The sequence below is a fragment of the Delphinapterus leucas genome, chromosome 8, assembly GCF_059928025.1.
Source record: "Delphinapterus leucas isolate spDelLeu-1000000601 "Yukka" chromosome 8, BTC_Dleu_Yukka2, whole genome shotgun sequence".
NCBI classification, from domain to species: Eukaryota; Metazoa; Chordata; class Mammalia; order Artiodactyla; family Monodontidae; genus Delphinapterus; species Delphinapterus leucas.
The window spans coordinates 29,975,568-29,987,921 of record NC_143136.1 but is presented as its reverse complement, the minus strand read 5'-3'; the positions used below and the strand labels follow the sequence as shown (position 1 = coordinate 29,987,921).

Sequence of the window (12,354 nt, the reverse complement as noted above, 5' to 3'; positions counted from 1 at the left end):
GCGCCACCAGGGAAGCCCTGGTTCGTCTATTTTGATGCTGGAAAGCCCCACGCAGGGCTGCCAGGCAGCAGATATTCTCTCTGCTCTCAGGTCCCTGGTGGTCTGGACAAGTTGTTCTGGCAGTCTCAGGTTCAGGTGGGGAAGCAGCCCCTCAGTTTCTGAAAAACAACAGCAATGACAACAATGACCACCACCACCACCACCACCACCAAAATGACTCCAGTTCTGACTCCAGTTTGTTATTCACTGTATGGTCATGTACAAGAGATTCTGACATCCATTTAGGAGCAAATACCCATAAATGGTGTTTCCAAGGATGCCAAAGTTTTCATCCCTACACCCTCTTCTCCAAAAGCCTCTTGAGTCGGGCTCCTGTTCCAGAGTCCATCATCAGAACTCTATTTCTCCATTGTCTAATTTACTTTAGTTTAAATTTTAATTTAGCTAATATTTCACACAGAAAAAATTCAGATAACTCATAAACCATAACATAATAAGCACCAGAGAAAAATTTCACTCTCTTCACCATCATCTTTCCCATTTCTCACAACCTCAGCTCTGCCATAAATGATTTTATTAATTTCCTGAGTTTCATTTGAGTTTCTTTGTGAAAATACAATTACTGTATATATTTATATTCCTAGTTCTCCTTCTCTAACACAAAATTATTATACTTTGCTTTTTTCTCTTAATACATTCTGGATCTCTTTCCAAATAATCAAATGTCACCAGTGAATTTTTAAAAAATAGGGTCTATGGAATTCACATCAGCTTCTAAATTCTTCCTTATAGCAACTGTATTCCAATGGAATACTTCTAATATTGTTGCAAGTCAACCAGTGAAAACATCTGGGAGCTTAGGGGAAAAGGCTCAAGAATATAGTTCTCATATTGATGACTTCATCATACAGAAAGCCAATAGGAATTATTGTGTTTTTTAAAGTTAAAACTCCAGAGAACATAAGTTTTACAATGATTTTTGAGCTAAAGAAAGGAACAAGGGGACTTCCCTGGTGGTGCAGTGGTTAAGAATCCGCCTGCCAGTGCAGGGGACACGAGTTTGATCCCTGATCCGGGAAAATCCCACACGCCACAGAGCAGCTAAGCCCATGCACCACAACTACTAAGCCCGCGTTCTACAGCCATCGAGCCACAACTACTGAGCCCAAGTGCTGCAACTACTGAAGCCCGCATGCCTAGAACCCGTGCTCCGCAACAAGAGAAGCCACTGCAAAGAGAAGCCCACGCACCGCAGTGAAGAGTAGTCCCTGCTCGCCACAACTAGAGACAGCCCGCATGCAGCAATGAATACCCAACATGCAGCAATGAATAGCAAAAATAAATACATTTATTTAAAAAAAAAGAAAGGAACAAGTGTTAGGTTAATAACATTTTTGGTCCTGATCATTACCAGAAGTTGAAAGCACTGTTTTTGAAGGCTACAACCTATGTTTCTGCTAGCAAGAAAAAAGGAAGGAAAAGAAAAAATGTGCAGGCGGAAGCAAAAGAGGGGAAGGAGAGAAAGAAAAAAGAGAAAGGAGTAGAGTATGGTAAAAACTGGTCAAGAATTATTGCGAACTATGCCAAACATGTCCCAGCTTTGTCTTTGTATGAAGGTGCATTACAGGTGTTTCCACAGACTGTAAAAGTGGAATAGAGTTGATCTGATTAGACTGAAAGAAGAATAGGGTGGGAAGACTAGAACAGAGATGTTAAATCTCACTGTGCATAATTTTAAATTGATCTGGGGGAAAATGTTATGATATTAAAAGTGTAGCTGCTTGCCCTGGTGCCATGCCTTTGTCTACATCCACTCCTGACAAGCAGAAGCAACTAGCAAAAATGTTTTTGGTCTTTAGTTCTGGTGGATCGTCTGTATGCTTAGTTAGAAATAGGCTTATATTGCTATTTAGTGATTTGCCAACTTTAGACATTATGCAGTTGACTCGAACAAGGCTGGGGTTGGGGCACTGTCTCCCCCTGTGCTCTCCTCCCCGTATTTACACTGCCATTCACCTCGGTCCGCCATATACCTCTGCAACTTTAAGCTATATACTTTAACTTTCATTCCCTTTCACGAACCTCTTGTTCCAACAATCAGAAAGATGAAGACATTAGCACTACTATCTTTTCCTCATCCTTCCTTCTTCTTTTAGATGAAATTTTTGTCAAGGATGGGAAACATCTTACAGGAAAGAATCAAGAACAAGATAAAATGGAGGTATTTTGTGACCATTCTCATTAATTTTTAAATTGTGAGTTGAATGGGGCATATGAGTGAATTCTTTTCCCTTAAAGATGACATTATACCCTTTAAAGAGGTAAAATGCCAAGCTAATGGATAAGACCTTCATAATGATCTGACTTGTGAATAGGTAGATAGGCACAATAACAGAACTTGGGGGAAATATAATCCAAACTCTAAACCTATGGAATCTAAATTTTTTATGACTCAGGAATGAGATCTAGGTTTTCCCTATAGCCTTCTCCCTTAAGACATTAGCCTAATGTTAGCTTACACAGCTCACAAAATACAGGTATTATTGGAATGATTTCTGGACATAAAAGAGAAGCTCTTATTCTTCCTTTGAAGAAAGAATATGAAATAACATATACATAGGATCATTTTTCTCCCTGAGGAGGGAATGGGATACATATAATCCCAACCTTGATTCCTAGGGTCCTTTAAATAAATATTTGCTGAATGTATGGGTTTAGATCTGTAGTGGATTAATAAAGGATTGGGGGGAAATTACAACTTTTAGAGTTTCATCTTAAAGATAATTAAACTCTGTCGAAAATGCACCCATTGCCACTTGACAGAAATCTGGTCTGGAAGGACTGCTAATCTGATGCAGGATGGCACTTCCTCTAATTTTACATGATAGTATCATGTTGGAAAAAAATGCAGCCAACCAAACTAACATCAATGGTTTCCTGTAACTTAGTAATTTTATTTCATACTTAGTGAAAGAACAGTTTCAGACTCAGATACAGATTACTATGTATCAATCTTGTGCATGCATAAAAAAAGGAAATATAAGTAAAATTGGTTATGGTGTTCCCCAAATTTCTTCACTTTCCAACTTTTCTAAATCACTTTTTGAATCAATTGTTAATGGCTGTGGTTTACCATACAGTACTGTCTTTTGTGCCACCAAAAGTGTTGGTGGTGCACCAAGCCTTCAAAAAGTGCTCCATTACCAAATCCAGGATTTTTTCCAAGCTGCAGATCCTATTCCTCAAGTTTTGATGCCAGCACTTTCTTGATCTATCCTGAAGAGTTCCATGGATGGTTTTCAGGTAACATCCAGACTCATTTTCCTTCAATGATTTTTTTGGACTAAAACTTAAGAGCAGTTGTAACTGACTAACCATACCATCAGGAATAATAACTATGTAATTTCACTTTTTTTGGGGGGGATGTTAGGCTTACTATTTAACTGTTCAGATATAGGTTTCCAAAGTGCATTAAGAACTAATGTACTTGGTGAGTAATTCAGGGCTCCCACGGTTTAATAGCTTGTAGCCAGTGCCATATCTCTCTTTTGTAAGTGCTGGAGAAATCTCTTTTTGGTCTTGGAAAAATCTTCCCTCTTTTTCTAAGAAAGACTCCCTTTAAGTTGGAGAGACTCCTGTGTCTCTCCCTCCCCTTAATTCCTCCTCCTGTTAATTTCCTCCTCTGAGGGCTGTGGGCTTTATTATATTAAAAAATGCACTTAATTCAGTTGAAATAAGGACAATGTGAACAGCTTTTTTCTAAGAAAATCTTCCCTCTTTTTCTAAGAAAAACTCCCTTTAAGTCGGAGAGACTCCTGTGTCTCTCCCTCCCCTTAATTCCTCCTCCTGTTAATTTCCTCCTCTGAGGGCTGTGGGCTTTATTATATTAAAAAATGCACTTAATTCAGTTGAAATAAGGACAATGTGAACAGCTACATTCAAGTTTCTATGTGTGGAGGGAAGGACAACTAGGTTAATATAATAGCCACCTGGCCAATATTGAGGCCAGTTTGTAAAATGCACCCCGATTTCAGAAATGTTAAGGAGTGAAAAATGTGTGTCTTAGCATCTGTGAAATACATCATGTCATGGTGGCTGGGTTAATGGGTGATGGGTTTTCTTTGATCCGTTCCAAGGTTGGGATTTGGAAAGGGCTTAACTTAAAAGAAATCAGTACTTTTTGGTGTGTTTAAAAAATCTAAAGGGGTTGATGAACGAACAGTTGCAATAGCCCTCATTTAAAGCGGGGGAGAAAGTTGTAACAGGGGGAAAGATATAGTGGGGGAGGCAGGAGCTGAGAATTACATAAAGAGTGGAAACTACGGATGCCAAAGCAATGGATAGGTTTAAAAAAGGGGAGGGGGACAATGTCACAAGGTCTCCAAAAAAGCATAATGATAGTTACAGCAAGAGCCAAAGAGCAAAGTAGCTCATGTTGAGATTATTTTTACGTAAGACATAAGCTCTCCAACTGGAGGCCTTCTCCATTTTAGGTATGATAATTTTCCTTATCACAGATTATTATGATATATTCAGTACTGTGACTGATTTAGGTTTGTATCCATTATACACAAAACTGTTTTTGCACACCACTATACCTGTAGTGAGTGGTACGGAATATAACTAAATGACTGAGTAGATTCTGGTCAATATTCGGCACCCTTTCATATGCAATGCAGGTCTCTGAATACCTAACTTCTTTAAACCTCACTTTTCTCATTTGTCCAAGGGGGTCATAATAGCATTCGTTCTAAGATCCTATAGAGGGTTGCCCTGAGTATGAATTGCAAGAATACACACGTAAACCTTAAACACGATGCCTAGCACAGAGTAAGCGCTCATTAAACAGCAGCTTTTGTTAGGTGCACCTCACGCGGGAAACACACGAAAACAGCGCGAAAGACTAGCTCTCTTAGTTCCATTTTCTACAGTTCCTATGTGGCTTTGAATTGGCAAGCAATTTCTATTTGGTCCCTCAAATGCTAAAACCTTGATGTCTATCCTGCGTTATAAGCCTAGTCTTTTGGGTTGGAACACGTTTGATTTCACAAGCTCCGGACTGGGGCCCTGACCCTGGAGGAAGTGTTCCCTTTCAAGATGTGGGGACGGGACAGCGCGGCGGGAGGAAGGGTACTCCAACCACCAGGGGCGGGGGTGGGCAGGGGGCGGTCCCGTGGCTCCTGCGTCAGAGGGGCCCCTGTTTTCGCACCTTCGTTGACGTCAAACCTTAATGAGGGCTGCAACGCTACATTCCCCGTGGATGTCTACGTGGGCTGAGTCGTGATTCGGGACCCGGGTCCTGCGAGTGACGCTCTCGCTCTGCTTATCCTCCCGCACTGGCGGGAGAGACGGTGGCTCCAATTTCTGGCTCCGCGGGCGGCGGGCGGCTCTCCAGACAGCCCGGGGGTCTGGGCGTCGTGGTGGATCCGGAATAGGAAGGGAGCGTACTCCCTGGGTCCTTGGCCTCCACCCAGGCCGGGAAGGAATCAGGGCGGCCTCCACCGAGGTGAGAACGGCCGCAGGGCGGAGTGGGGGCGGGGCGAGCGCGGGAGGGGCGGGGCCGAGAGGCGCGCAGCAGAGGAGAAGATCTCGGGCCCCGAGCGCGCGGCCGGGGGTGGGGCCTGCTCGCCTCGTTCGCGGGGAGACTTCTTCCTCCAGACGGACGCGTAGACTGCTCGCCCGGCTCCAGCGCCCGCTTCGCAGGTCCTTGGCTTTCCCTCACCCCGAGTCCCTTTCTGCCCCTCTTACGTGAGCGGGGCTGGCGTCTCCGGGCCGGGATCGAGGTGGCTGGGGCGTGGGTGGAGGTGGCGCGCAGGCTGCCTTGCCCGTCTGTCGGGGGCCCCCGGTCGGAGGGGCTCGCGGACTAGGCCTTGGGCAGGGGCAGGGGAGGAGGCGGCCTGCGGAGGTTGGATTTAGGGCTTTGTACCCGCGGGAAGTGCAGGGGCACCTGTGGGGCCGAGATCCAGAGCCACCTGTCCACAAATCCCTTTCTCCCAGTGCCCTGCGTTGTGTCCAGCTGTCCCCAAATCTAGCCTTTACCGGCCTCTGGCGATCAGAATTTATTTTGGAGACGTTAGATTTTTGTGTTAACAATCATTTTACTATTGTCGTGCAACAGTTGTGCAAATCTGGTCAAATTACGCCGTTGTTATCACGTGCTCCTAAGGCCCTTTCCAGTTCCTAACATTTTCCGGCGCGATGAATCTGGCAGCGCGTGGGAGAGATACTGACTCTCACGGAACTAAAACGTTTTTTACCCCTTCAAATTGAATTTTGTTTACCTTTGTTTTTGTTTTTTACAGCAATTATGTACTATCGGGGGGGAAAAATCGCTGAAAAAGCTATAGCAATCTCATCGTCAAGAGAGTCACTATTAACAATTTGGGATACATAAACAGATATTCGTGTTACATAAATGGGGTGCTAATGTGATCTACTGTTTAATACATGAAGGACTTTTTCTATATCAATGCATAAACATCTTTCCACTGCCTTCTCAACTTGCACTGATTTGGACCCAAAGCCTGTAAAGGAAGAATTTTCTTCTCCCTGAACCTTGACCAGTGGCCAACCTTAGCAAAGAAACTCCTAAAAGATTTAATAAAATATCACTGCAGTGGCCAAGATGTTGGATAGAAATAAGCTGAATTCAGGGTAACAATCATTTTCTATGAAGTATTGTTTGCTCTGCTTAATAATTTGAGGCAATGTGTTTTTTTAAATGGCAGTTTTCAAACCATTAGTGCATTGTGAGATTAATGTAGTGGGTCATAACCACTGGTTTCATAAGCCGAAATAAGATAACAGAAAATATCAGAATGCATTACCTGTAATGAAGATATTGTTTTGTGAAACTTATAAAGTGTGCATGTGTGTGTGGTGTGTGCATGTGTGTCTACATATGCTGGGTTGTGATATAAAATGTACTGCTTCCCGTGTGCCATGCTAATCAAATTTGAAAGTCACAGTCACTAAGGTACTGTCAGCACTCATCTCAGAAAGGGAGTGAAAAAAAAAAAAAAGAATGGGAGCGATGATGCAATTAAGTTTAACAATAGTTCTACTTTTTTCTTTGGAACATGTGACAGTGTTTATTGTAGCGAATTAGATCTTAATTATTTGTTTTCACCTAATATTAAAACAATCAATTAGCATTCCTGAAAATACAGAGAGAAAGCCTTTTAAAGAAGTTCAGAGGTTAAGAGCATAAACTGCTCAGATTGACCTAGGGTCAAATCCCAGCTACGCTGGTTATTTGTGTGTGACCTGGAACAAGATAGTGCTTCTCTCCTGATTTGTAAAGTGGGAGTTACCGGAACACCAGCCTTATAAGGCTGTTTGATATTCAGATGAGATAATGCGTGTGAAACTGTTGATTTAGTGCCTGCACAGATTAAGTACTCACTACAAGTTAGCTATTAAGACTGAATGGAGGTATCCAGGATAATTCTTGTCGCCAGAGGTAAACCCATAGAAGGTGGATAATCCATAAGAGGGGGAAATTGAAAATCGGTTAATAATGTTATAAGGAAAGGGACACTGAATTAAGATGGTCTTTTTATATCATTTAGCCATTGTGTTGTGACTGCTCCCCAATTGTTTTTCTATTGCTAGAAAAGTAATTTAGATTATCTTATTCAGTAGACCAAATGCCCTTCTATTGTCTTTGCTTATTTATTATTGAACTGATGTCTCTATTGTCAAGCAATTGAAAAATATTTCCCACAGGGATTCTGGGTTTTGTTAGCTCTTATTCAGTACCACTGTCAGCTTGAGAAACTCACACACTTATAATTCAAGGCACTTCAAAAATGTGTTTATTTATCTCTGCAGTAGGTAAAGATCTCAGGTATGCAAGAAATAATCCTAAAAAAAAAAGCACTTTATTTCTATTTTGTGACAGTTCTGCTGAAGTTATCTCAGGCATTTCAAAGATCTCTCTTCACTGCCCCAGATTGGTTTTGCAGTTTTAAATGTTACATAAACCAATGAAATAAGAGTGTAAGCATTGTCATTTTTCATAGCACTTTATTTTTATGAAAAATAAATCAAATGCTTTGGCCTCAAAAAAAGGCTGTTGCAAAAGCACTTAATTGGGTATCACAACTGTAAAAGGTTGGGGGAAATCTTAAACATTAATTGTAATACTTCTCTCAGTTTTGAAAATGTCTTTAAGTTCTTATTCTGTTTTAGAGGAACCAAAATGGAAATGTTACCGAACCGAACTTGGGTCTGCTCGCCCGCTGCACAGCAAAGCCAATCTACTGACACCGGGTTGTGGTGAAGGAAAGTACAGCGTTTATTTGCAGGGTGCCAAGCAAGGAAAACAGGCAGCTCGTGTTCAAAAGACCCGAACTCCCCGATGGCTTTCAGGGAAGGGTTTTTTAAGGCCAACATTTGGGGCGAGGGTTGCAGCTCGTGGACTTTCTTCTGATTGGTTGGTGGTGAGGTAACAGGGTGATTTTTCGGGATTCTTAATCACTAACCTTCTGGTTCCAACCAGTCTGGGGTCTGCCTTCTTGTTAGCATGTAGGCACCATCCTCCACTGGGTGGGGGGGGTCTTAGTTTCTGCAGAAAAACTCAAAGATATGCTTCAGATTGTTATGTATATCCCTTGAAGAGGAACTAGTACTCTGTTTTACCGCTGAAATATTGTTTAAGCTATCATTACTTTTCTTGCCTAACTGCTTTTCCTTTGTTTCTGCATTCTCTCACTTCCCTAATTTGTAACTGATTGAGTCTGCTTTTTGGAACCAGGGAAGGCCTAGGAGGCTAAAGCCTTTTTCTACAAACAAGAAATGGGGGACATGGAGGGGCTTTTGTAACTGGGAGGGCCCCACAGGGTCCTGCTTGGTCTCAGTCCCCCCTTTTCTTTGATACTTCCCAATCCTAAAGGGAGCAGGAGTGGGACAAGAAAGGGAATAAAGTTTTGGATAGAGAGGCTAATCATAAACTCGTCAGGGGAACTTGGTCTTAGGGGGACTTGGTTTCAGAAACTCCTTGAGGGTAAATCATGATGTATGAAAATATGAAAAAAATAAGACTTGGGACTCTAGCTGTCCTATCCACAAAAAGCCCTCAATGAAACAAAAAAGTCTATCTTGACCTTAAATCAAACATGTATTCATTTGTATGTTTTAAGTTAGATAAAATATTAAGGTTATGTGTGTATGTATTTTAAAAATCATCTTATTGACCAATTTTTAAAAAGTTAACTCACCAACTACTGGGTCTTATCAGATAAGAGGGCTTTTATCTTACACTGATAAAATGAAATAGTATGCAATAGTATGCAATCTTTAAACATATGTTTTGAATTATATATAATCTCATATAGAGGTGCTCATCATATATGGTTAAATGAGAGAGGAGACTATAGAATAGAATGGGTAGTACCATTCCATTTTTGTAAAAACATGTTTAGAACAAAGAAGAATATATGGCAAATGTAAATGGTGGGTAGTGGAATTACGGCTGATTTTATGCTCTTTATTTCTTAATTTTTATAATTGTACTATCATTTTGTTTTACTTTCATAATAAAAATTAATAAATTAATAAATATCATAAAATTAATAAAAGTCATTTCTTAAAGAAAAAATTAATGTGTGTTTTCCTAATTTATAAGTATAAATGAGACTAAGTCTTTGCTCTAAGGGATACTGACTCTTTGAACTTGGATGTTTTGGGTATTAACTAATTCTCCAATATTCTAGGAAATAGTGCTGAATAGTTTAACAGTTATATTCCTTATCCTATGAAAAGCATCTTTGAGTAGGAAAGAACTGTTGTTCCAGAATTTTCTTAAAGCCCTCCTTGAGTACACTGCTTTCCAAAAAATTTATACACTGCCTGAAGATATGGTCTAAATCTTTAGTCTGCTTTTAAATCTTATCCTGTCAAAACTCAGTCTACTTTTCTTGCTTTATTGCCCCTTAAATTCTTAAACGAAAACTTAGCTCCAGATGAATTTGTCAACTCACTATCTCCAAAAGTATCTTGTGCTTTCTTGCTTTTATACTTTGCTTCTTTGCTACTTGGAATAGCTTTTCCTGACAGTTGTGTAAACAAATTCTACCCAGTTTCCAATGTCCAGTTAAAAAAAACATATCCACCATGACATCCCTGGTTCTTCCAGCTAAAACTGAATTTTCCAGCTAAACCTATTTGCACTTATTATTTGTGCCTAGGCATTTCTCAGATACCACCTGATATTTTTGCATTTATTTCCCAATTCCATCTAAACTTCTTGAGAGCAAGAAAGCTTGTATTATATTTCTCTCTATCCCTTGACGCTCCTAGCATAGAACCCTGCACAGGGTAGGTGCTAAATGTTTATTCCTTGATCATACAGTGGTGTCAAGTGTTGAGTTCAAGTGCTGGAATTTCTTGTTAACCAGTGATCCTGGGTAGGGGGGTTAACACTTTGCCCACGACAATGTGGACAAATAAAAAATGGATAATTTGGCTTAATTGTCAATTGATATAGATAGGTGATAAGGAATTGACAGTATTTTTTAATTAAAACTAACACAAAAGCTAAGAGTTGTGTAGTTAGTTCAGGACTCAAACTTAAGTTTCACATAAATATTTCTTTGAAAAGTTTCTCATGAAGCTCATTTTGGGTTTGATGGCCTCTGTTCTTAACCCTACCAGAGGCACAGGTGTGCCTCGCGTTCTTACAGCTACTGTTCCCAGAACCCAGAGATCTGAAGTATTTGACGGTGGGTTATATGCACCCTCAGAGTTACTCTGTTCCAGAACATCTTAAGAGGTCATGTGGGATTCAGTGCGTCATAGTATGTAAAGTGCTTTGTGTTCAAAAGTTAGTAGTTTTTCTCCTATTACTGGAAACATAATCGTGTCAGTCTTCAAACTTAAATTGTGACGAGGGTATTTATTTAATTTGGTTAATGGTAGACACTCATAGGGCTTATCATTTTTTGTTAAACAGTTTTATTTTAATTTATAGATGTTTGCCAGGACTAAATATAGCTGATGAAATATCTGACCTTTTCTGCTCAAGGTAAATGATTTGTTACTTTATAAAAATACCAGGTACCAATAGAATTCAGAGTTTGTATAAAAAGACCCATTTGGTCATGTAAAGTAATGTAATCCCGGGCCCCAAAGAAATGATCTCTTTAAGAATTTTGTTAGTACATGAAAAATGACGTATTATTGGTTCAACTTATATCAGAATCACCTTGGAACATTTTAAATATGTGTAATATGCATGTGCCTGGCTTCCCACCAGGGGATTTTGATTCCATAAGTTTTTGGGGTTTTAGCATGTGAATTTTTCCAAATGCCAACAGGTGCTTTTGGTTTATTGTAGCTCTGTTTCATTGTGGCATGGCACTAGAGATGATGAAATGGCAGGTAATAATGCCATGGGAGTTAAAGTCCATAAGGGTTAAAGATCAAAAAATATTTAAAGTTTTTAAATTTTGTGTGTGTGTGTGTGTGATGTTAGACTCATGCTTTCATTTTGCCTTTTATTCAATGAATGTTTTAATTATATTTTAAATAAAGCACTAAAAAGTTTATTTAATGATTTTCAGAGTTCAGGTTTAAACTCTAGAGTTCTCTCAGCCTGAAAATTGCCACATCTATGAATACAACTTAAACTTTCTTTCATTTTGTTGCTTCAGGTTAATAAGTGACGTAAGTTAATGGAAAAAAGACGAAATTTTAAGTAAATAATTTCTTATATATTCTTTATTTCAGAAGCTGGTTTAATTGATTTATTTTCCCTATAAGTGAGAAGTCAGAAACTATCAAAGTTTCTCATAATAAAAAGTAATGGGTAAGTGAATGTTATGATAGCATTTTGATTTAATGAAGCTTTTCTATTCTTATTGGTTTTAAGGCTGTGGTTTCAATTTTTGAACATTGATTTTAATGAATAAACTTTTTCTGTTGCAGGATAATCTTATCAGAAACACTCATAACATTATAGGATCATTCTCTTTATTTTTTTCGACAGATAAGAGTGTTTAAAATAATTAGAATTAAAACCTTGATGAAATTATCTCTTAAAATCCTATTTTCACTTTCACAAAACAGCAAAAAAACTCGTATTTAATTTATTACTTAAGTTTGTTATATTTTGTGTATGTGAATAAATTGTGTGTGTATCATAATTACTTGGGAAATTTAAAAAATTCTGAATTCTAGGCTCTATTCTCAGATTTACTAAATCAGAATTTTGGGGTATGATTTTTATATTCAGCCTGGTTTGGAAACCAGTATGTAATGATGAAGGATTATAGTTTTGGGGAGGAGGGTAGAAACTTGGAAACTATTCTTTATTTGTAGAGAAATCTTATTGCACTAGTTGGAAAAAAATTC

At 39.3% G+C, this 12,354-nt stretch overlaps 1 protein-coding gene across 1 annotated transcript in view; it reads left to right on the top strand.

Annotated features, from left to right (window-relative positions):
- The first annotated feature begins 5,751 nt into the window (after positions 1–5,751).
- The window catches only part of ZDBF2 (zinc finger DBF-type containing 2), a 31,034-nt gene continuing 24,431 nt past the window's right edge, over positions 5,752–12,354 (top strand). Inside the window, exons 1-2 of the mRNA XM_089916474.1 lie at positions 5,752–11,026; positions 11,731–11,809. The gene's annotated coding sequence lies outside the window, so the exon portion shown is untranslated. The remainder of the gene's footprint in view (positions 11,027–11,730; positions 11,810–12,354) is intronic.